The 22,488-nt window shown below is 38.5% G+C and overlaps 1 protein-coding gene across 8 annotated transcripts in view; it reads left to right on the forward strand.

Annotated features, from left to right (window-relative positions):
• Positions 1-22,199, forward strand: part of zic6 (zic family member 6) — a 95,093-nt gene extending 72,894 nt beyond the window's left edge. Inside the window, exons 6-8 of one of the 8 annotated variants that reach the window (XR_003936362.1) lie at positions 1,044-1,195; positions 10,115-10,159; positions 15,509-19,235. The gene's annotated coding sequence lies outside the window, so the exon portion shown is untranslated. Of the gene's footprint in view, positions 1-1,043; positions 1,196-10,114; positions 10,160-15,508; positions 19,236-20,022 lie in introns of those variants that run through there. The other 7 variants (XR_003936363.1, XR_003936364.1, XR_003936361.1 and 4 more) reach the window with 7 other exon arrangements.
• The last annotated feature ends 289 nt before the right edge of the window (positions 22,200-22,488 follow it).

Consider the following 22,488-nt stretch of genomic DNA (forward strand, 5'->3'; position numbering starts at 1 on the left):
TGTGGGCTGTTGATATTACGCATATGAGAGCAGAATGCCAGTGGCAAAGTGAAGTCACTGACATAATTACCTAAAACATTTGATTTTTCATCTCCCTAATTAAACAAGCATTAATATTTTGTTGTTGCATGTTGTAAATCCAACACTTAGCCTGCCCAGTAACCATATGGATCATATATCATATAAAATATACATACGTAGAGTTAGTAGGCATCTTCAGTCAATACCCTCTGCAAAGCGCTCCACAGCAGTGAACAGTATTATATTATTTACTGGCTAGTGAATCATCATTACCATACTGTACCGTACCATATCATACCATGCCATACCATACCATGCCATATTGATATTAATTGCTTCCGTCTTTCCTGTTAGTTCAGTTTAATTTGTGGGCAGCCTAAGCAAAGACTCAGGCTAATAAATGTCTTTTATTGTCCCCTGAGAGAGCCAGATGTTGGGGTGGAGTCGTATACTGTGTGTTAGTGTGTGTGTGTGTGTGTGTTGTGTGTGTGTGTGTGTGTGTAGCAGTAGCAGTGTGTCTCCTCCAGAGTTAATGCGAAACCTAGGCCACAGCTTGCAGGACTGAAGTCCCTGTGTATTCCAGCTCGCAGATCACAGAATTTATGAAAGACTGCTCTTTGATCATTTCCATTTCTAAAATAATTTCCTTTGAACATTTCAAGTCACTTGTGCTTTTATTTATAAAGCCTATTTAGACAATCAAGGAGTTGAAAATAATTAGGCCTGCATGCACACAAATGTGGACATGTATTCCCTTTCAATCAGTTAACCAGCTCTGTTAATTAAAGTTCTGAGCTCTTACTCTGCCCAAATAATTTTCTTATTAGTTATTGCATTCCTTAGATCTGTTGTCAGCAGAGCATATTTTCTTTTGGTTGCTCCTTTCTGTTTTTTTTTCCCTCACAGAAATCCCACTGACCCATATAGTTGGTCTCATTTTTGAGGCATATAATATAGATTGCGCGTTAAGGGAACGGAGACACTATTATTAGTCCCATCTGAGGTGCACACCTTCCTTCTAGGTGCTGCTATGTGTTGCTGAATTCCCTGAGTGAAGGCATTACCATCTCATTTGGATAAGGGTGAGATTACCTCATGCAACTGAGCTGTTTCATCACAGGAATGCAGGGGGAGCTGAACCGACGATGCTGACTGTTTATACCGCCAGCTGAAGGTAGAGACATTCCAGATACATTTCACAAACATCACACATGACAACTTGTGATGCCACCTTACTGATGTTTCCCTTGAAAGGTCTCTCACTAACAACAACATCCTATTGATCCTCAGCACCATTTTAACAACCTCCTCACACCTTCTCACACATACACACCTGAGTGAGTATGGATTGAAAATGTTAGCAGCCTGTGTCTACTTTTTTTGCCAACACATCTTTTAGCACGGTTGTCAATTAGACCAGTCATGGTAGAATCGGCCCTGGAGGACTCCTGCGCTGAGAGAGAAACAGATGAGACTCACTAGAGTAAATAACGATGCATTCCTCCGCGTTGAATTAATATGCAATTCTTACATTTTTGTGCTAATTAAAAGGCTGTGCACGTGATGAGCTATCAAAACAAGAAATAAACTACTTGGATTAAAATTCTGCTTTTAATTGGATAGATGAAAGAAGCAATTAGTTGCAGTTGATTTAAGATGGCTTTTTTCAAGTCAGCTCATCCTAATTTACTATAAAAATAAAAATAAAAAAAAGCATTTTTATCATACTGTAGGTTTTGTTTTCAGTTTAAGCATTGGGTTGAAATTCTTGATTTGTTGCTATTCACTGTGGTGATCATTCTCTAATGTGATCAACACTAAATTCTTGCAGAAAATTGTTTGTCGAAGTGTTTCACCTTTATTTTGGGCATTTTCGAGTCTCTGCTTTCACGCTATAGTACCTCATACAGAGAAGTGATTTTAATATGGATGTTTTTACTATGCTTTCATCCATTGTTACAATGATGCCTACTACTAATATTTAGAATTGATTTACATGGTGGAAAAAATTTTTACAGTAACTTGACTCAAAACTTTTGTTCAAATGCCATTAAACCAATGTTTTTCAACCTCGGGGTCAGAACCACACGTGAGTTTGCCTGGAATTCAAATGGGGTCACCTGAAATTTCTAGTAATTGATAAAAACAAACAAAAAATCCCCCAAACTTCCTAATAAAAAATATATGGTGAGTTGAGAGAAACAATCACAATACATACACGGCATGACAAACTGTGAAGCTGAAACTGAAGCACTGTGGTACTGTTTATCTGTCAAATGTTCATTGTGGTCGGCTTCAGATGCTGCAGCTTTTTCATAATTCATAGTTTAAGTTATTGTTTGTTCAGTATTAATTGTCAGCCTTGTAAATACAAGCTGGACTGACTGTACATATCCTGACCAAGGAAAATCAAATTCTCACTTTGTGTAGTAATCTCCACCTCGCTTTTCTTCCTCCGTCCATAATAATATACATTTTATAGCCTAAATGTTGTCTAAAATAAATGTTTATTTGCAACATAGTATATCAAACTATTACATGATCAAAAACAAATTCATTTTAGCAAAAACGTCTCCGTTTTGAAAGTCTGGGGTCGCCAGAAATTTGTGATGTTAAAATGGGGTCATGAGCCAAAAAAGGCTGGGAACGACTGCATTAAACTGTCTGTAATTCAAATATAACAACATTTTCATGAGAATTTTTGTCATTTTTCGTATGGGATTTTTAATAAGTACGTAAATAAATATTCTTTTCTAATTTCTGTGTTAAAAGGTTGTATCCCTGATGTGTAACCAATCGCATTGTGTTGTGACCACGCTGGATAAAACAAAATGCAACAAGATATTGTATCATATAATTATAGGTGTTTCACTTGTTTTAATATTCAGTATGCTCTAACTGATATAAATGGACTGTTCAAAATAATAGACATACACCTCAGTTCAACACATTACAATAATAAGCTGCCTAATAAGCAATTACCAGAGTCTACTTTGACATTGTATGATATTATATTCACTCAAATTGCAGAAATGTATTTCATTAATAACAGTTCAAGCCATCAATATGCAAAAGTTTTACAAGCATACAATTAATTGTTGCAGCTCTGAAACATAACTAAAGTAGTAGAAAATGGATTCAAAGGTAAAATATTTGTGCCATTAGTGAAGCGGAGACATAATAAAAAGTAGGTACACAAAGTAAGAGCTGTACTGGAGTAAATGTACTGAACTTCCACCTCTGGTTAGGTCCTAGTCAGTATCATCTTAAGTAACTGCCAGGCACTTGTTTCATACATGTACATTTTTCAGCAGGTGATGTGGTAGCTGCTGGAGTCCAAGAGCTTGCATCGTTTTTCTGTGTTAAAGGATATGTTTCCTGTTGTGGAGAGGGGAGTGAGATGACCGGTCGTGTCATTCTGTTATTGCACCAACCTTACTCATCAATCAGAAATCAAAGCTTTGACAGTTGCCAACATTAAAGGGCTGCTGCTGGCGAGTCCTGTGCCAAGAGGCTTCTTTCTGCTGAGCATATTAATACACTGTAGGTCACAAGGAGCCTCATCACTGATCATGAAGGAGAAGATGGATACTCCTGAGCCACACCAGGCAAGATTCCAGCCCAATATTCATATGCGAATATACATTCATCAAAAACAGTGCCATAGTGCACCACTGGAATGACTGAAGTCATGAAACAGTTTTTTATTCATCAGCTGAGAAAAGCAGTTGCAGAATTACATCAAAAGTTGACGCAGACATAAATAAGTAGTAAGAGATTAAAAGGGGGATCATCCAAGGAAAATTATACTTTATTTGTATGTTGTTGAAGTAGATCTTTACTTGAATAAATTATAATGTTTCATGAGTCTTTTTGCTCAAAGTAGGGCTGAGGTTGAAGACGCTGGCTAAAGGCCTGCAGACATATTGTCATTTGGGGCTGATTTGGTGTTTAAACTTATAAATAAACCTTACATACAAAAAAAAAGAAAAATCCAATAAAAGTAACCAGGATGTCATAACTGCCAGTGGTATAAAAATTGTTTCATCCTGTTTCCACTTCATCTGCGTTTAGGTGTGTTCACTATGTTTTTCTCCACCCCTTTTGGGATTTCGACTCAGGGAAGATGTCTGTTTATTTGAGGAACAGAATTTCAACGAGGCTTTCACTGGCATTCCGACTGTGCCTTTAACACCTCAAGTTTGAAACAATTAAGCTAATAACAGTGTTTGATCTGCACACATGAAAATCACAACGAGTGGAATGATTTTTGTTCCAATCCTGGAGTTGTAGATTTATTCTTATTATTGCAATTAGGCTTTTGCAGTCTCTAAATTGTTCGTCAATATTTAATATTTTTTGGAGTAACATAATGAATTATATTTAATTTTCTTAAATGCTTGTATTTCCAGCTTTATCAGAAGTGAACAAGAAAAATAAAATCTTTCTGAAACCAAGTGTGCCATAAAATCTGCTACTTCACAGCATCACCAGTGACAAGTGCTGCTTTGGAAGGGGTGGTGTCTCTCAGAATTGAGAGGAGACGTAACAAATTCCCACTTAGACAAAATATGTGCATCATAAGATGTGTGTTTTGTGAATTTAGTGACAAGACTTTAAAATTGTCTCAATGTTCCTAGCAGTGTTGTTTATACCTTTAACAGCATTAAGGGGTATCTTAATTCTGTGATATAGCTGTTTTTGTGTGTACCAGGACATGTTTATGGGCTAATAGGCCTTTGTTAGTAGTACTCTATTTATTTAATACAATTGTAGTGTGAACAGAAGGAATAATAAACAGGCTGACTAAACATACGATTCTTCTTTCGGGCTGAGAAAACCCTGTGTAAGGACACAAAAGGGGGACGTTTCCACTGCAGAAAGTAAATTCTTTTGAAGTGGAACTAATCATCTGAGGGATGGTTCTCGTTGTCCTAACAACGCAGCTGAATTGGAATGAGCCTTCTTTTTTGTGGAAGATATGTTTTCTTTTTTTCATTCAAAACTGATGATGATAGTAGTTTCACGCCCTGTCCACCCACATTGTCCATCCAAACTTCTTTGCAGATAAGTCTTTACTTGGAGACGCCGAACACACGGCGGGTGACTCTTGGACTGTGACGTCAGCCTCACTCCTCTGTCTCCCAGTCTTTACGCTTTTTAATACCGTTGTAGAATGAAAGGAGAATCTCACAGCAAATCCTCTCCAATAACAGTTCTTTCTTAGAGTGTGAAAAGATCAAGACTTTTAAACTACACCTATGTCACAATGCACCAGTCACCCCGAAGATAATATGTAAAGTTTAATTTGATTTCCAAAAAAAATTAAGGTTAAACAAAGGGAGAAATTAAGTTTAAGTATAGTAAAATTTACATACTCGTCTATTTTTATTTGTAGAAAATTGTGTAAAGAGGTTAATAGAGAAAATACTCTGTTGTCCATAAAGTTGGAATAAAACATTTTTATCTCTTCTCATGAAAAAGTGATTTATTCTTAATAGAAAATTGGGACTCAGTATGTAATCGTACCTGGTCGAAGATGATACTGACACGTATAAAGACAAATGTGTCTGAAGACAAAATGATTCTAACTTTATGGTGAACAGTGTATTTTATACTAAATAACATTCTGTCTGTACAGCAGCATCCTGACTGCAGTTATTAACGCGCTCTCTAAAGCTTTGTTTTAGGGATTTTACAGTTTTATTCTTCATTCTGTTGAAAATTAAGAAATAATGTATCTCTGTCCCTGTATTTATCTTTTAGTTATTGCTAGCCACACACACGTGGATCTGAATTGTTTTGTTTCTGTTTTTTGACACTGACTTGATGCATTTAGAGGAATACAGAACATTTTTTGCGCCTCAATGTGATCTCCTTCTCAAATTAGATTAAAAGGGAAATAAAATGGAACACCTATTCATGTTTGTGCCCTGAATTACAATCAAACAATGCAGATCTATGCGGAGGAAATTGTTCTATTTTTTGTGGAGGCTTATGATAAACAAACCATCCAACTAAATGGAATCACCATTTCCGTGACCATATATACTAATTTTATGAGATAGTAAATGTTCTCACTAAGCACATTCGTGTCATTAACATACCGAGTAAGTAATTATTGGCTAAAGAGTTAGAGCCCCTGATTCACTGCGACATCTCTATTGTCTAAAGCTGAGGGGATGTAACTGTGTGTCTCCTCATATGCCCTAAGGGAATTTAAAAAGGTAACTCTGGCCGTCTGACCCCAAACTGAGAATTCCAATCTCTTACCGTTACTAAATCTTTATCTTCACACAGACCCTCAGAGTTATAAACTGGCTGCCTCTCTGCTAGTCCTATGGTCATCCAGCCATTTTATTGTCTCAGTGGGGGTACAGAGTTCAGGCAGCAGTCATCCCCAAAACAGAGGTGAACTGTTCAGGGAAGTGTCTTGACTACTGTGCAAATTTATCACCCAGGCCTGTGAAAGCTTTTGGAGGCGGACGCTCAACAAAAACAATGCAGAACTGTACTATAAAGTTGCGGCCAAGTGTATTTATCATGTGAACAAACAATAGGTTATGATGCATTATTCAAGTTGGAAATTTACCCTCATTTATCTTAAAGGGGCTTAAAATGTAATCATCCTAATGTAATGACTCCATATATTAAAGATTTAACATTTACACTTTGTTTCTGTCAGGCCAATGAAAATAGCATGTATTTAATTAACTATTGATGCTTTTTTCATTGTTCTTCAAAGTTTTCCTATTGTGTTGTCTTTCCTATTACATATGCAAACTTCTGATGGGTATAAATCTAAATTATGAATATCTTCTACTCCGGATTAAATATTAATTTTGCTATTACTCTTTGAATAAGGACACCCAAAGAACAATAGATTCTACATTTGTGTTGTAACATGACGAAAGTCCAGCAGAAACAAAAAAGAAATATCAGTTCTCCAAAAAGAGAAAGCTATTGTGGCAGCAGAGTCGTGAGTGTAGCTACAGATTTGGCAAACGAATTAGCACTGTGAGTCTGTGTTGATAACTATAGTGAAGTATTTGTATTGCTGAGAGACAGGTGGCAGCCAAATGAACAAAGTCAGTCTCAGTTAGAACATAATTTAATCGTGGTACAGACTTGTACTGAGCAGTCATAAATCTACATGATGTTCAGTTAATGCAGCAGCTTTTTTTACAGACCAATTAAAGTGCATGCAGACCGCTGATGCAGGACTTGGCAGCAGTTTGTTCACAGTGATGTCACTCAGGGGTGGATCTGTGGATGCGGTGACAAGAGAAGATGACTTCCTCATCTGAAGACAATTACAGCCTGGGATTAGCCTTGACTTCTCCTTTTTTTTACGCTGAAACAAATGTTCAGATGTTGAATCGGTTTCGTCACGTCACTGTCTGGCTGTTGCATGTTGCCTGTATACTCAAATAAAGCTTCACACGTTATTACTGAAGTAAGCAGGTTAAAGCAGGACACAACAGATAAGCCTGTAGCACAGTTGAATGTAGGCCATTTTTAGTTCTTGTTGGTTAGAGGAAATTCAACCCTTTAGAGGATACAAACTTAGAACTCAAGGAGCCTCATTTTCTTCTTTCCAGCTAGAAATTGGCTCATTTTCATGCCCACTAAAAGCACACTGTATTTTATATGTGCATGAGGCTGATGTCCTAGAAATGTAAAACAGTTAGCAAGAGCAATGTCCAGGAACACATCCCCTTTACACTGCAATTCAGCTGTGTTTTATTATATCCAGATCTTCCAAATATTCCTTGGCTTGTTAGTATTTTTGTCATCTTTACATGCCATGCAGTATTTGGTTGCCATTGTCATCACGGCAGACTGGGAGTCGGGGAGAGGACGCCAGCGCCGTGCCAGTTGGCTCAAGTAGTGAAAACACAAGGCAGACACAGCACAATTCTAATCTTTATCGTTCCAGATACGAAGGTCACTTTTGTTGCAATTTCAGTTTTTATCTAATTCATTATAACTGCAGGAGATATTCTATTTTCCATGTATTGAGCAGCGTGCTATCTACAGCAGATGGCAATGTATACCAGTGGTCGTCACATCTGCACTCTCTGGACAAGCCTTGCGTTTTGTGCCTGTGGATGGATTTTCCACATTCACTAGAGGAAAAAGATTGAGGTCAAGTTCTTCTCTCAATATTATATAACCCAGAGAGATCCAGAGCCATAGCAATTGAGTAAACAAAAATGTCTCCTTTTAGTATGCAAGTTACATCAAAATGTAGTTGTTAATTGCGTATCTTATTCATAATATTTTTCTTGAATGTTTTCCAGCGCTATAGCATTATATAACGCCGCCATATGTACAGACAGTGGGACTTCTGGCTCGGATGATTATTTATTTAATGAGTTAGAACTGCACCTGTATTTTTTTTTTTTTTTTTTTTGTGGAAATCAGACAATAGTGTTTTGCTGAAAAGCTTGTGTGCCTTGCATTACTGTACAGCTTTATCTGTTTTCATGCAGCTCTCCAGAATGCAGACTTATCCTCCTGGTGGTGCTTTGCTCAGTAGACAATAGTCCTGCAAATATCAGGGGCCAAGTCATTATCTTCCGCTCAGCAGGTGTAGACATTATTGGAGTGTTGAACTAATGATATGTAATGAGCTCTGTGTGACACATGTCTAGCCACCCTTACTATCATGGGGCCCATTAATAGATAACAGCATCGTAATTAGCTTCGCTGGGACGCCAAACCATAGCTTATAAATATATCAAACTACATTTAAGTTGTTTTTGTGCACAGTGTGAAGTTTCACATGCTGTGTGTTCCTGCTCATGAGCAAATAAGTGTTGTTGTGCTGAAATTCGTACGCTCCACAACAAAAAGTACCGATACTCGCAGGAACACTGACAACTGTCCTTTCAAAATGTGCGCTTGTAGAATTTTCTGCAGCTACTTTTTGTTTTAAACAAACAGCATGAAAATTATATTCCATGACTAACAGACAGATGAGCCATTATTTGTTTGTGTTTTTCAGTGTACTCAGTAAATTGAAAGCCCAGGACACAAATACATGGCTGCCTTAAAAATTTATATTGGAAATGGTTTTGATGTTGTACCCCACTGCAAACACTTTCAGCCTTCTGCAGGTCTCCTAGCAACAACAAACAAAGGCAGGACCCATCTCAAGTTTCCCGTGGAGCGGCCGGTCCGGCGTGTCTTTGATCTTGACTGGGAAAATAGCTGAGTGGGCACTACTCGCATTTGTCTTTCATTTACTCCAGCCCCCCCGCCCCCCTCTAAAATGTTCCCTGAAACAGCCAAATCTTCATCTGTCCCCGGCAACCAGTACCCCTCATGGATAATCGACCATAGCAAGAGCAGTCATTGAAGGACTATGAAGTTTAGCTCAAATTGATCGTTTTTGTGGTTCTTCTGTGCAACAAAATTAGTATATACACAAGGATGGGGTTTATCATTTTTTTTCATGGCCTTGCTACAGAATTTCCAAACCTGTTTCCTATGTAAAGCCTTTTAATAAACATATTATGCATCTTTAGTTCTGCTTTAATGAACTCTTATCAAACTAAAAGTGCTTCAAATATCTTAAGTTATTGTAAAGTCCCAGTGCTCACAGCGCAGAGCTGTAAAAGTCACTGAGCTGCCACAGAGTACTATTACCCAAAATGTAATTTTTTTTTTTTTTATTAAAAATAGTAGGTTACACATAGAAAATGATTTCAAGTGTTTAATAATGCTTTTGAAGTAAGTCCCAGGAATGAAAATATAAATAACCCACTCTTATTCTATGCATAAACATGACCAAGCATAGATGGGCCAGTATATCTCAGGGCTATTGAATGTTATCCTACTCCAGTGCTCTGCTCCACTTTTATCCAAAACAGCTCAGACAGCTCAGGAGATTAAACAAATTGAAGTGTTACGCACTGTTTTGGTGTAATTTACTGTAATTGATGTTTCTATCTAGTTCTGAGGCCTTCTAAAGCAATTGCTTGTGTTTGTAGGAAGACATGCAGCCCAGTGGGGTGTATTGACTCAGGCTGTTGACTAATACTGCTCTATTGGCATGTTTTAATGCTCTCTATTGTTTGCCTAACAGACTCCTCAGGAAGGCTAAAAGCACACCTTACACACTGCTGAAGATGTGAGTCATAAATTATTTTATACTTTCTTGTTCTTGCTCTTTGATCATACAGATTGTTATAGTTTCTATATGAAAAATATACTGTTGTGATTCCTTTGTCCATTAGTTTATAATGCATTAAATGTGTTGAGATACTATGTGTACAAAGCTACACTGGCAGATCTGATTAATGACCCAAACCAAAGAGAGACGTTTGGTATCAGTTTTCCACTACAGGCTTATTACACATTCAATGTCCTGTATTTGGTAAATATTAAAGAGACAGTTTTCTATGCAGTGAATGACAATATACTAAACACAGCTGTAATCATAATCAATATGTATGTTCATTACTGTACATTCAGATGCAAATGATGACTTTAAAATGTGCTCACGTTTCACAGAGTGGAGGAACCATTTATTAATTTTTTATGCACTGCATCTGTGGTATTTCAACTGAAAGCCCAGAAAAAAAATCCATATATTTCATGTAGTCCTTCTCTTCTTTATGATGATTGTTTTATCAAATAATGACAGCAAAAGCCAAGTATTAACTTTTGTTATCAAAATAGTTTAGGATAAACAGTTTATTTCACATACTGTACTTTGTTGCTCCTGTTCTTTCCTTAAATGTTAGTGGAAACTTTACTCTGTCAAGTTTCTGTGAAGGTGCAGAAACTGCAATTAATGACAAACCTCCAAACATTTACCTTTCTGTGTTTCGGTGCCTATGTTCTGCACCTTCGTTATTTGTGTATACTCCAACTTTCTTTAGATAGCAGAAAACCTGTTTTCTATCAGTTGTAGTTATGTTTGTTTGTGCGAAACACATCCTAGCTGGATCCTATTTTGGTTTGTCAAAGCAATGCTGCACAAAAACAAGCTTCACATCCCTTCAAAATCCTTTTATAGAAGCGACTAAGGTTTGGGTTTTGTTACATGTAAAAGAATAGTGAAAAAACACACCACCTTTTACTGCTTGTATCATAACCTGCATACACTTAACACACAAAGACATCTTTTCTGGATTAATTACTTCACATTATTTAATGGTATGCTCTCAAATTGCTCAGCATCAGGGCTGAATTCAAAACCAGCACCATGACACAGGATGATAAACAAAAGGTAGATCCTTCAATAAAAGCCCTGGTTTTCTTGCATTCTTCTGTCCTAAAAAGGCCAGAATGCTTTGCCTTTGCTCTTCACCTTCAATAACTCTTTTCTAACTAAAAGGATTCTTCTGTAAAGAAAAAAAAAAAAGAAACAGTGAAACATTTTTTTTTGCTCCCAAAAACCCATCGGAACCCTTTTTAGCATATTTATTTATAGAATGTTTCTGATTCAGAATCCTACAGAAAAAGGCTGTTATGGCATCAAGTATCATCACATTACCCCTGACAAAAAATAAAGCGTGTCTTCATGCTTGTCTGCACCAAACCCCACACAGAGTTGTACTCCTCTGATAACTGCATGTGCAGTGTGACTCAAACAACGTTGCTGTCGAGTGTATTAATACCCTCCTGAGCCCTGAGCACACACACACTTACTGTCACCTTAATTCTTCAGTTTCATTCCCGTCCAATATAGGTGCAATAAGGTCCTTTTAATTGGAACCATTCCAGTATTTAGAGGGGAGGGAAGTACAGAAGTTTATATTTTTGTGAAGCAAATAAACAGATACTATATGCCCTAATTTTTCTTGACAGATTTTAAGAAATGTAATTATTTTTCAAGTATAAATGTGTCTGTGCATGTACAGTCAGTTGGGTGTGCAAAAATGACTTAAAAAGTCACAGTTTTTCCATGAAAAACATAAAGTTATATGGCTGATAATTATTGTATAGAGAACCTTATATGCATTTCTTTACTGCTGCTATAGCTATGAAGCTAATAGTATTACATAAGACCATATTAATAAAACAATAAAGTGGGTCAACAGTTACATAAGACAACCACACAGGTCCAAATGCAAATTGTTGTTTGCATATTCTAATAGCAGAATTTCACCATCTTTGAATGAAACACGAGTTTATCTTTTTGTGTAACTGAGGTGCAAAGAACTTAATATTATACGCAGTAGATGAAAGAGGTATTTCAACATTTTATAAAAGATTAAATATATTTGCAGTCCAGCAATTCACCACACACTGGTATAAAGTTCAGAAAAGAATCAGATAAAGACAACATGAAAATGCAAGATAAATAAAATAATGTTTAATAAATATGGGGAGAGAAAAAAGTATCAAGGAAGCTACATACTTGGTGGAAAATTCTGTGTGAACAAAATAATCTCTCACAGTGTTCAGGTGGGACTTTTATTCTTCTAAACACTCTGTTTCTGATTGAATATTCCAAGGAGTGACTCTGTTGTGAGTTCTGATCTTCATTTTCCTCCACTTTCACTGAATGGTTGGACCCAACTGAGAGTCTCCTTTGCAGTTGTCTATGTTTTGGAATAGTTGCTCTGCTGGAAGGTTCACTTGTGTCTCATTCTTTTCATCCTGGCAACATATTCAACTAAAAAAAGTTTCCTAGTACATGGCACCATTCATCTTCCTTTCAATAATATGGATTTTCCCAGTGCCATGAGAAGAGAAATAGTCCCAGAGATGCGTCCACCTCCAAACTGCCCTGTTGGTATTACATTTTTACGGTCATATGCCGAGCTATCCCAGAAGACTCAGTTATTGAAGAAAAGGCATGTTGAATCTCGTTTGAACTTTGCTACACAACATTTGGAAAAGCCTGGGAATTACTGGGAGAATGCGGTCTGGTCAGACAAAAATCTAACTTTTTGGCAATAATACCATGCACTATGTTTGGAGGAGAAATGGCAATTGGTTCCAGCGAAAGAAAATTGGAATGGCCCAGTCAGTGAGTGGAAGTGGAAGGAACTGAAGACCGGAATTCACAAGAGGGTCCCCCAAATATTCGAGATTTCCAGACAGACTGTTTGGAGCAACGGACCAAAATCCCACCTGAGCACTTAGAGCAATTAGTGTCTTTATACAGAAAGCTGTCACTGCAAACAAAGAATTCAGAAAGTATTAATTATATTTCAGCCATTGTGCTCAAAACTTTGGCCTTTATTTATGGTTTGCAATACATGTTTCCTATATATGTCTGATTTTCTGCAGTTTATACAGATATCTGGTCAATATCCAGTGTGAATTGCGTCATTGGAACTATGTTTCATAAAAAAACAAACAAAAAAAAAACATCAATAATATTGCCCATATTGCTGATATTACAATAATTTCATCTGTACAAAGAAATGGCTTTAAAACACGTAGTATAGAATTTTTCTTTTTCAGGTAGAGTGGGATTGTGTGAGGGATAAAAAAGAAATGAAAGAATGGAAGTCCTGTCTGTCATATTGCACTGTCATGTTGTCATGTTGCCTGTAAAATTGCTCCCAATAAAGAAAGTCAATAAAAACAAAACAAACAAAAAAAAAAAAGTTGGAATAATTTTGTTTTATAATGAATTCTTCAAAGTAATTTCATTTAATGTCTAATATTTTGTTTTTAAAGCTCAATGACCAAATGTAGACCAATATTACATTTTACACTGTTGTCCATCAAGTTGGAATAAATTAGTTTTCAGACACATTCCTCTGCTTATTCTTAGTTATAAACATCAGTAATCACCTTTGACCAGGTGCAATGATCACATACTGAGTCTCAATTACACTTTATCTATTAAAAATAAATGACATTGGCACAAGTCATTTCAGGAAACGAGGTAAAATATTTTATTTCAGCTTTATGGTTAACAGAGTAAAATTAAACTATTTCCCTGACATGCTACTGCTGGAGGTACCCTTAAGAGAAAATAGGTTTCTCGTCTTAAATAAGTCATTCACTTAAATCTGCCTATTTGCTTCTAATCCTGCTTTAACTGACCATGCAGTTGGATTTGCTCGAGTCTGTTAAATGATCAGCTTCAACATTTCTGTTCATTTGCCGACACTCACCTCAGTGCCAGATTGCACAAGTGCACAGTTTATACTATGTGTCATTTGTGGAAGAGGATGTTGCATCACATCAAGTGGTCCGGAGAAACTGTACAGATTTGACAGATGAAATCCCACCTACACTCATACCATTCGTTATTGCATGAATGGACTTCATTGTAGAGGAAGTTACAGTTTTATATCTCTGGCTTGAACTGCTTTCTCACACTTACAGCCAGTACGAATGCTCAAAGGTCCCAAAATGAGGTTGAGAATACTCCTTCTAAAACATTAATGGAAGCAAAAAAAAAAGAAAAGAAAAGAAACAAAAAACTGCATCGGTGGAGTTACTGAAACTGGCACCAATCAGCAATTTTAAAATATGCATTTAACATCTGTTGGCTGCTGCTTTTCCCAAACTGAATATGTTAAGTCTTGGGAGATTTAGGATGCTGTTTATTCGTGCAGTTTTCTGCATTGCTGGAGTTTTTTAGAATGTAGACTGCTACACCTACACAGAAACAGGAGTACTATAGATTTTCACACATCACTGTGGTCTGCAGTATTTTTAACCTCAAAATATTTTCACCTGTAGGGCACTGTATTTGAGTTCATGTTCCATTTTATAAAGTTTTCACTGGAGCTGCTGGATATAGGCTAAAGCGTGCTTAGAGTGTGCGTGACTATTTAGAGTGAGGCACAAACGCATTACGCCATCTCAATCTGTGTCAGCCTATATGCTATGTACACTTGGAAGAAGTCAGTGTCTGTTTATGCCATATAGAATTATCACCTCTTAACTATATGACATTTCTGGAGAGAAAAACAATCATGGCACAGACGGAGTGGGGGTGGGGTGGCATTTGTCAGTGCTCTCATTGGGGTTCAAAAGTAGAATGTAAAATGTCTGTCTTTGTCTAATCCAACACATTTTATTTTTGTAACTGAGAAATCTGTTCAGGGACCCCAACATTTTTCCAACTGTCAGGGTGTCATTTGTCAGAAAAAAAAGTGAAAGTGAATTCCCACCCCCAGTCCTTCTGTATGTTGTCAGGTTAGAGTTGTAACAAACAGGCAAGTTGTGGGTTTGTATAGATTGCACATGTGGACACGCCAACACGTCACTTTAAACTCATAAACACACTTTAAATACATCTGATGGCTGTTCTGCTTTTCCAAGAGCTCATTGGCAGATCTCTTTGACATTGTTCTGCCCTGTAGCCTCATCCTCCATCATTAAATGATGACTTTTAAGGAGCCAAAACCACTGGACTAGAGAGCTTTGTCCCTTATGATTGAGATGTTAACCTTGAGGGCAGCCCCTTGCTTTTCACTGTCTCATTTTTTTTTTCCTTCGCTCTTCTCCCTGTTCTCCTCCTCATGTGTCTTCTTTTTTCCTGGGCTTTCTTTGACAGCAGTCTGCACAGTGAGGCCGTCAAGCCATTAGTGAGCCCCAGCTCTGATAATGAAGCCGCAGAGGTGGTCTGAGCCAGTGAGGCGCTGGAGCTCGAGCACAGGAGGAAGGTAGATTAGGATAATTACCTGGCCTATGGGGGTACAATGAGAGAGATGTTTCACTTCCTGCAGGCCTAGATTGGCAATGTAATCATTTGGGTCTTGGAGGACGGAGAAACAGGATAATCTGTTGCAATCATTTTTCCTGATCAAAACGTGAAATGATCCACATTTGATTTTGTTGTGCTGACGGTGATTGCTTGTCCTCTGTTTTTGCCGTCTGCATCTCTTGCATATACTGTGAGTAAGTGGTAGGTATCCTCCCTCATGGAGGCTTTGAAGAGCCTATGAGGTCATGTTTTAAATTATGGTCTGCACCCACACCAGGCTTTCTTTCCCCACTCCTGTAAATCCATTTTCCACACAATGCATTTCAAATCAAAGCGGCGTCACCATAACATGCCTTAGGAAACATTAAGCCATAGTGCGTTACTTTCATGTACGATAGCATAGCCCCTGTATGCTTTGATGTGCTCACTTTTTTAATGCTTTATTAATAATAACACACTGACTCCTTCTCACACCACATCAGCTTCTGGTGCTCTTTTCTCTCCTCCTGAACTACATCCTTCACTCCTTCCATGCCTCGGTCCCTTCATCCCTCCCCAGCCCCTGAGCCCCGTCTTGGGATTGGCCCGTTTGTGTATGGGAGGAGGATTAGAGGGACTGACATGGGCCCCGAGATGAAGAGAGTGACAAAGACCTATCAGAGGGCAGAGTGTGCAAAGCGCTGCATCACCATTGGCTGCTGTGGAAATCAGACACGTCTTCATTTCTTCCAGCCATCCTCTCAAAGTACGAGCTTTTATTTCCATGCCTGGGGAGGGAAGGAATGGGGGGGTGCATTTAAGTGTGTGTGTGTACATGTGTGTTTGCTTGCATGTTGTGAGAAGTAAACATCTTAGAGATACAGAGGGATGAGCACATAGACACTGATAGCACTCACCTCCTCCGAATCTGGCCAAAATACAAATGCTGTAGCAGCCTGCAGAATACGAGTGTTGGTTTAGATGAATATGTTCCCTTTGAATGGGATGCCTGCATCATAGGCATGTAAATGCTACTTACATACTGAGTTATCTGATTGCTCTTTTATTTTATTCTAGTTATTTTTTCCATCAGAAGTGTGCTGAAATGCACAATGACTTTTCAGATGGAAATTTACTGAATAACTTACTCACCCCCTACATTTGCATGTGTGTGTACATGTGTGTGTACATGTGTGGCGACGTGCTGATGAAGCGTTATGCTTTTGTACTTTTTTTCCTTTTTGATGTTTAACAGGTTTTGTTATGAAGAATTGCTGAGTCTCCATTTTTGCCATTTTAATCATTTATGTTCATGACTTGTTGACCAAAATCTTCAAACAAAATTTGTGCTTAAACACCATATAAAATAAATATCTTGATAAAAGTTTAATACTTAATTTGGTTTCTGTCTATATTCAGTCTTTGCCATTGCATTTTTTATGGCATGCATTCATTTCTTCTATGCGCAGCCATACCAATATGTAGTACTCTCACGCTGATTATTCAGTGTTATGCAATGTTTTAGATGCAGATTTGACAACATTCTGCAGAAGAAAGTTTTCATATGAAGAATGTGCTTGTAGAGCTTGTTGTGCACCAGACTGTTGTCAGTATCTGCCTTCTTGTTAGGACGCCACCAGCTGACTCTGGTTGTCTGCACATTGATATGACTGGGAGCAGTAGGGCTCGGCCCCAGCCGACTCCACTCTCCTCATGGCCCATAATAGATCTGCGTGGTTTACAGGCCCACCAGGGGCACCTGGCTCCCCTCCCTGCCATCTCAGGCTGGATCGATAGCGAGGCCATCCCAGCCCAGAGACCGGGGTCAGCTTCAAAGGCCTCCTGCCCACTTCCTGCCACCTGGTGTTCTATTTTGGACAAAGGAGAACATTTCGTTTACATTGGCTCCACCCTCCTTTGCCCTTCGATGAACAGGTTAAGGACATGGAGTCGGTACGGCTCCTCCCTATGATCTCCTTCAGCCTCCTTTTCTCACACTGAGGGAAAAAGGTTGACACATAAGTCAACTGAAACCTCAGAGAATCATCCACCCCTTTTGTGAGTATCTGCATATGATTTTATGATGACATTAGAATGTTAGAAGCTGTTTGGTATTTTTCCATTTGTTACAACCCACATTTCGGGGCCTGGCAAGTATCAAATGGAGTCAATACATGGTAAGAGGAAAACATTTACTGTCTTTCCTGCATCTTCACAGATTGTATGTATCATATTAAATACATAGTCTGCATAAAAAAATCTTGCATAAACCGGTTTATAAGTACGAAATTAAGTGAACTTTTTGGCTCTGACTTAAGACATGTTTCATCATTAACAGACCTCTCTCTCTTTCCCCATTGGTCAAGTAACAAATGGCAGGGCTATTGAACACACATTTTATGGCCATGAGGGCTGTCGTTCAATTAGCTCCAAGAATACATATTAATCATTTGAGATTTTTGAATCTGTTTATTAAGCCCAGCCATTTTTTACCCTCCAATACATTAGCAGATCTCAGTATGTCCACTACTCTTGTGAACAGGGATGAGAAGGAGATAGAGGGAGAGGAAATAAAGGTCTGATGAGTTTGGCAAAGAGAGGATGGAGGCTGAGACAGATGGCATGAAGTCTGCAGCACTCTGGCGTGGCTCGCCTGGTGCTAAAATCCTCCTCTCTCACATTCCAACAAATCCTACCAGGAGGCTGGGGAGTCTGTCACACCACTCCAAGGATCCACACGGCTCCCTTCAGCCCCCCACCACCACCACCACCCCACACCCTCCTTCCTCCATCTCCTCTGTGGACCCCCCCCCCCCCAGCTGAGTCTTTGACCACTCTGTATTGCATTCCTTCTATTTTACCCTCACATATGTATACATTTGCAGAAATTCATAGATTGGTAGAGATGGGTCACTTGGACCTTTACAGGCCTGTAAGATAAGAAACACCAGGGGGTACAGATATGGGCTGAAGCTGTCTCGCTGCTCTTATGAAAAAAGAACCAGGGGGGCTTAATTGAGTGAGGTGGCCTTTACTGTGACTCAAGTGTAAAAAATCTTATTCAGTAAACACTGGGCCAAATCATGAGGGGAAGACTATACAATCCATTTATATCAGAGGGAGAAGACATAAGAAGCTTTTGATTAGTTTCACCACAGCCCACATCAGGCCATGGTCTTGAACAGAAACACAGTAGCCCAATCTCAATCCTAACATACACTACTCAGCCTCATATTTCCAGGCTCCCCATGGACCTTACAATCCAAAGTGGACAGTAACTGCACAGTGATTACAAAAGACCAACAACTGGATCACGGGCCCCACATGGCATATTTATGCCCTGTTCTGGAAATGGCATGCTATTGAATGTCTTTTTAATTTTGCAGCTATCTCAAAGCACTACATCTAATAAGAACAATCTAATTTATTTTATACTGTGCTTTGTCTCCATGTTTCTCTCTCATTGTCTTTCTTCCAGCCTTCTGTTTGTTCTAATGAATGACTTCTGAGATGAAGTGCTGCTGTGAGGAGGTCACAAAGGGCTTCGGCATCACATTACTGTTAATGATAATAAAAAGAACAATCTGTGCTAAACCTCTTGGATGTTTTTTCTTCTTTCTCCATATGGAATGAATGTTTTATCTGCTATTGTTTTGAGTATCCTCACATGATAGAAATGTAGTCTGTGCAAGTATAATGCAGAGTAAATAATGTGTTATTTTCTTTGTAAGCATTGTCTGTAAATAAAAGAGGCTGCTCTGATCAAAGGTTTACAGTTGTGGCTCCATCTGGGTTACAACATCAGGCACATCTTACATGGTGCTGGATGAGAAAATATATTCTCTATAGTAACTTTTTAAGTGCAGAACAAATTAGAAGAAAATTCAAAAACAACTTCTTTACCATAGTTGGACTTTAATGATGTGGCTCACAAACAAAGGGTCACGAGACCTCTCTGCTTTTGGTTAATTCCAAACCAAATCAAAATAACTTTATTTATCTGCTGCAAACTTGACTAAAGAGTCAGTGCATGTAAAACATGTAGCTGGATAGACAACAAACACCAAACAGATAATGACAACAAATTCAAAAATGCATTCAACATAAATTGAAGAAAATTACTTGAAGTATTTTTAAAAAATAAAGATGTCAAAGTACGTATTTAGTGACAAGTTTCCTTATTTTAACATGACATGAAAGTTTCACTTTTACCTGTAAAAGAGTGAACACATGCTGTACCTCCAGAAAGTTTTTTTTTTTTAAGTCTTAAAAAATACACTTAACATTGATGAGAATGTAGTTTTGTTTGTTCCTCAGTTGGGGATGTTTACATGGAGCTGACATTCATAAGCAGATCATGAGTGACTTTTCCTCCCACCACACAGAGATAGAGTTGCTGGCTGTCCTTTCCACGATGCAGGGCAGCATGTCGTCCCCAGGCTCATTGGCACTGCAGCTGTCACCCACAGGATGGGAAAGTGGCAGGGTCGATGGCTCCGCGGCATGGCTTCTGGCAGCATCCCTCCCTTCCTGGCCTGGTGAAAGGGCAGGGATGGGGAGCCCATCTCTTGGTGCATTGATCGAGGGCCAGCGCTCCATTAGCCACTGTCAGAGCTAAAGGTCAGCTAAGGCCAACGGATGGGTCCTGCCTGCACATCCTATGGAGTGACTCATTCTTACAGGCAGGGAGTGAGTCCTTGCCACTTTCGTCTGTGCTGCCCCCTGTTCCTGGTGGCCACACGAAGATGGACACTCCTCTTAGCATAGTGACCCCCTCCCTGACGGGCTGATGCATCCTGCAGACTGAACTAGCTTGAATTTCCTCTTTTTGTGTTTGATGTCAACCATATTACACATTATTGTTGCTTTTAGAGATATTACTATCTGCTGCCAAATTAAAACAGCCTTCCTTCTAATTTTCGACAACAGAAATTGCTTAATAAATGAGCAGGGCCTGATTTTACACTGATGATCACACAGCAACAAAATGGCATTAAATTGCTCATCCAGAGATGGCGCACCACATTGTACTCATCGCTAAGTGGTAACTACTGCCTGGTGTGGTTTACATTAATGCAGCCAGCCTGTGAAAGGGGATAATTGTGGTGCTAAATGCTGTAGAGGCTGACAGGATCCATTTCTTGACTTGTCAAGGGCAGCAGTGATAGAGAGGGTCGCTGCAGGGTCTATACACACAGAGGCAGATGAGCTTATTTGCACCAACATGTGTGCACACATGTGGGGACATGAACACACATACACACAAGTAGAGAAAATCAACTACACTCCACATAGAGATGATTGTCTCTTGCCTCTGTCAGGTTGTGTTTTTTCTCTAGCCATGGAGACCTCATCCTGGGAAATTGAGCAATTTCTGATTGAAAACAGTGCTGGTAATTAGAGCACTCACTATTTGTAACCACTTGGCATTGCATTAGTATGCAAAGCTGGCAGCCAGCTTATCTTGGGGAAAACGTTTGTTTCCTTAATTGCCCTCTTAGGACAAAAGTGAAGGGGGTGTGTGGGGAGGGAAGAGAGTAAAATGTTAACGTACTGCAGTTAGAATAGAGCATGGTGTGTTGAAGGGATGTGACTCTCTGAACACAGGGGTTAAACTCCACTAATGGGCTGCGTACAACACACACGGACACACACACAAGCACGGAGTAACAGTGAAACAGTCATCCACTCACATATGGGCACACACTTTCACTGGCACATGGGCACATGGATGTAAGGACAAAAAGATGACTACGACGAGCGCACACATGCCAAGACATACACAACTGGGCACAATGAAGTCCACAGACATACTGTAAAACGAGACATGCAAACTATTCACCACACTAATGAATTAAATGACCCTGTCTGTAAATGAAGCATCCATTAAACACCAAGGCAGGAAAACAGCCATCTTCAGCTCACTAATGTGGTTTTAAAAAGGTCATAATAGGAATGTTTTACAAACAACTCAGAGTCCACAACACTCAGTGTCATGTTCTGATGAAACCGTTTCAGCTGTTGCCACCTGACATCAAGGTAATGTGAATATTCTGTTTTCACACATCTATCGTGTTAAAAATCGTAAGTATCACAAGAAACAATTCCTTCCTCTGCTTCTTTCAGTTTTACCATAATTTAATTGAAGGAATTCAGGCTGTGGTCCTATCAGCTGTGCTTTGACTTCCTAAAAGTATATGGACACAGACACAAAAACCTTCAATGTTCCTTTTCACTGGTAGAACTGGATTTTTTTTAATTTTTTATTTTTATTTATAATGGCATAATCTGTACTCTGTTTGACCTAATGACTCTTGAGGCAATATATTCTTTAAAGAAGCTGATGAATTACTATGATTTCCCTTGATTGTCAGAAGCATCTCTGAGGACCTGAGAGTGAGACATTATTGTTTCCCAAAACACAAAAGAAATCTATTATTAACACTATCCTAGAGTCAAAAGACAGAGGATGAAGTCACTTTTTAACAGAAAATCTGTGAAAAAAGGAAAATGGTTTCTATTCTAGGAAAAAAATAGGTTTTTACATTGATGAATATAATAAAATATATATATATGCAATCAAGAAAAAGCAATATAGCTAGTCTGAAATTCCAAGTTTGTGATAAACTCATTTTTTCCCCCTGTGACTGAAACAAAATTTCTGAATGCCCTCAATAGTAGTTCCATGTAATCAGGGTAATTATCACTCAATTCTATCCTTTTAAATGAAATACGTACCATGACATTGTCTGTTTTGTTAAAAATAAATACATGGAATACAAGAAATTGTGAAATGCTCTCTTTAAAGAGGTTATGTTGAAACAGCCCTTTGGAAGTCCAAACCGTTTACT

The sequence above is a fragment of the Sphaeramia orbicularis genome, chromosome 10, assembly GCF_902148855.1.
Source record: "Sphaeramia orbicularis chromosome 10, fSphaOr1.1, whole genome shotgun sequence".
Lineage (NCBI taxonomy): Eukaryota > Metazoa > Chordata > Actinopteri > Kurtiformes > Apogonidae > Sphaeramia > Sphaeramia orbicularis.